The sequence below is a fragment of the Priapulus caudatus genome, unplaced genomic scaffold (genome assembly GCF_000485595.1).
Source record: "Priapulus caudatus unplaced genomic scaffold, Priapulus_caudatus-5.0.1 Scaffold103, whole genome shotgun sequence".
NCBI classification, from domain to species: Eukaryota; Metazoa; Priapulida; class Priapulimorpha; order Priapulimorphida; family Priapulidae; genus Priapulus; species Priapulus caudatus.
In genome coordinates this window covers 22,340-26,153 of record NW_014577164.1, presented here as the reverse complement: position 1 = coordinate 26,153, position 3,814 = coordinate 22,340, and positions in this window count along the sequence as shown.

The window sequence follows — 3,814 nt, the reverse complement described above, 5'->3', positions numbered from 1 at the left end:
TATTTCAACGACATCATGATATACGATATATATCAGGAGTAGATAATAGGAGTAGATATCAGGAAGGGAATTTCCCTATTATCTACTCCTGATATATATCGTATATCATGATGTCGTTGAAATATCATGTTCCGCTCGAAATCCCGGCGATGCTGTCTTTTTTATAACGAGGACAGATTCATAGTAGCAGAAGTACTTCTGATAGTATAGTGATTACAATCGAGTTCAGGTTCTATCGCAGCTATTATGACGCGGATGGAGGTCCGCCATATTTCATATCCCACCGGGCGGTGTTGCCATGTATGGAGAGAATTAACGGCCTCGTGAGGGGGGGGGGCAACGGAAACCACTAACACCATGCGAGGGATCGGATCATTTCTAATCGCTGATTATATCTAAAATGTTGCGGTTTAAAATGTTGACTAGACATCACTACATGTATATAAAGACACTTTACACGTATGACTAAACATTCGTTAACATCTTCTAAACTTATTTATAACCCAATTAAACATAACGAAAGTTAAACGAAGCAATCGAACATACAAAGCAACATGTTGCTATGAGATTAGTTCGGCCATGAAGTGGGCGGACACGATGCAGGCCAGTGGCCTGGTACTATTTCATCAGTGGTGTTATCCGTCCGCAGTTATTACGTGTATTGTGCTGCATAACTACGTGGTCACACGTGATGTTCCCCAACGTGACAGTTTGACGTGTGACTTATACTCGCACGTGCCTTGTATCAGGCGGGGTGTACCACTTCTCCAACACCGTATAGCGTACACGTAACTACACGCGCTTGCATCGCGGTAAGTGTTCTTGGTCAGTAATGGCGAGAACAAACTGGGGCAAATCTTTTTCAGTTTCTTATTTTCGCGTCAGACGCACACTGCAATTTGCACATTATGATAGCGATTTCGTGTCGGACCGTACGTGTTGAAATACTACAAGTAGACCGGAACATTGAAATGTCGGTTAGTCGTGCTAGCAGTAAATGCCTGCTCAATTATTCGAGCGCTATAGTTGTATTTAATTCGCACGTGTCTTTTCAACATCTCAGGATAGTTAGAGTTAATTATCTGAAACATTAACTGTCACTTCCGTATCATTATGCACGTGAATCGGCTACAGGGCAAAAAACGATGAAATTTCAGGGAACAATCATCGTATATCAGGAAGGCCTGAACCGGAAAAGTTACCAAGGAAACTTCTCGCGGTAGAAAATGTAGAGATACCAGAAGGAATTTGAGGAAGTCTATCGGAGAGATGGACGAAAATTTCGTCAGTGTAAGTATTTATAACTCATTTTGGATCTAACTAAGATCGACTTGATTTTTATGTGAAATATAGAGATCCGATGAAATTATTCAATCAGATACTATAAGGGTTCATGCAAGATCTCGTAACAGTCCCAGCATAAAGTAGGAGTCCTGGTCGGTGAAGTATTTCTAAGTGCGTGCCTGATGCAAAACAGAGTTGCAGGAGAACTTTATTAAAAATCATCTATCGGATTAACCTTGTCTCTCTGAAGAGCGCCATTTTAATATCAGGAGTAAGATAATATAGGATCCTTCATTTATATATTCGCCATTTTAATATCAGGAGTAAGATAATATAGGATTCTATATTTATATATTCGCCATTTTAATATCAGGAGTAAGATAATATAGGATCCTATATTGATATGTTCGCCATTTTAATATCAGGAGTAAGATAATATAGGATTCTATATTTATATATTCGCCATTTTAATATCAGGAGTAAGATAATATAGGATCTTATATTATCTTACTCCTGTTAATATGCTTAACCCTGCGTCGTGGTTTCGCAACGGGATGAAATACGCGCGACCCCCTGCAGTGTATAGCACGCAGGACCCTCCCCCCCTCCCCCCACAGCCCTCTACACGACCTACCTCACTCCACCGGCTCCACTATGCCACCCCTGCGCTTCTGTAAATACTGTGATCGTGTCGGTGGCATCCTGGGTGTTACGGCGATGGAGCAATTATGGGATGTCGACGCACGCAAGCGGCTTGCCCACTCCAACACTGTCCTGTAGATGACCACCGGCAAGAGGTCAGTCGTGTGTGCGTGCGCGTGTGTGCGTGCGTGCGCGTGTGTGTGCGTGTGTGCGTGCGTTCGTGTGTGCGTGTGTGCGTGCGCGCGTGTGTGTGTGTGTGTGTGTGTGTGTGCGCGCGTGTGCGTGCGCGTGTGGGTGTGTGTGTCGCGGAGAGCAGACAGCGGACAGCGACGTGCGTGTGCTCGGCTGAACTTTGCTCCGGTGGCGGCCCGGGTGTAGCGTCAGTCCCGTGCCGAGCGTGCTTCATCACCCGGTGATTAGCACCTGTAATTACCCACTTGTCATTACTCACGGGCCGGAATGCGCAGGTGGACCTAACTATTGTCGTTGCAGGGGTGAGTGGGCGGGAGGAGGGGGAAGGTAGCGTGTGACGCACCGATCGTGGAGTGAGGTATCTAGTCGTCGGCGGCTGCGTCGGCGAGATGTGTCGGTTCGTGATGTATGCGCGATGGTGGCGCCATCAGTGTACCCCCGCGCGTACACGCACGCCCCCTCGTGGGGCCCTGACTCAGATAGTGGTTAGCGAGCGAATGGTCAAGTGGTTCCTCATGGTTACTTTGCGCGGTTCGCGGTAAACGTTTCATTTCCCCTTCCCACCCCGCAGCAAAAAAAATGCAGCGGGCATTGTGCGGGTGCGCTGTTCAATCGTTCTGGTCTTTGTGACAACCACATGTTGTGTCTTCCTGTGCCGCTTGTGCTTGCCGGCTCACTAACTGAGTGGAAACGGAGGAAACTTTGAACTCTGGTGAAAAATTCAGCAAGGCTTGAGCCCTTGTGAAAAACTCTGTGAGACTTGAGACCTCGTGGAAAAACTTTGTGAGACTTGAGCTCTGGTGGAAAAACTCTGTGAGACTCAAATGCTGCACTAATAGAATTCAGCAAGGCTTGATCTCAGGCGAACACTGTGTAAGGTTTGAAATCTGATTAACATTGACGAACAATGCGTATATTCTTTTATCCCTTGTATACACTGAGCGAGGTGTGAGTGCATGAGGTATTAACTCTTGGTGAACACTGCGCCTGGTCATAGCGTTGGTATAACCACTGTGCGAGGTATAACCTTAGGTGGTCAGTGTACACGGCTGAACCCTGAGACTCTTTGTTTATGACGCTATAACCCTGGTGGAAAGTGCGAGTGGTTTTAACCGTTGTGAGACCTATACAGTGTTTGAACCCTGTGTGAAATATTGTGCAAGGGTTGATCTCTGACGGAAATGGAAAAGATCTGAACTGAAGGAAAAGCAACGGGAGGTTAGCTTGCTGGAGGAATCCGGGGAAAGCACAGCAGAAACGGATTCCGGATTATAGTCCGGATATGGTCATTGGTTAGGGTTTCGACGGACACCGAAGAAAGGCAAGTTTTTCCGCTAGTAACAACACACATACTTCCAAGGCGTGTATAATATAGAGTCGATGTTATAGACTCCTGATAGCGTCCCATATACGACGCATGTATATCTGTAGTGTCGAGCAAGGCAGGCGGGTCCTGTTTACGCCGAGCTATCGCAGCGGGAAGGTAATTGTCGCGCATCGTCCTGCCGCGAGGCGTTGTCAACGACCTAGGTTGACACCTCCAAGTCCGTCACGACATTGATTGATCATCCAGCGCGTCTTGTCTCTGCGGAGAGAAAGAGCGACGATTTAGAGCAGTACCGACGTTGTTGTGTCTCTCGCACCGCTTTAAACTTCTCCTGCCTCTCTCATGATCGTTCGTCAGACCCCGCGTGCG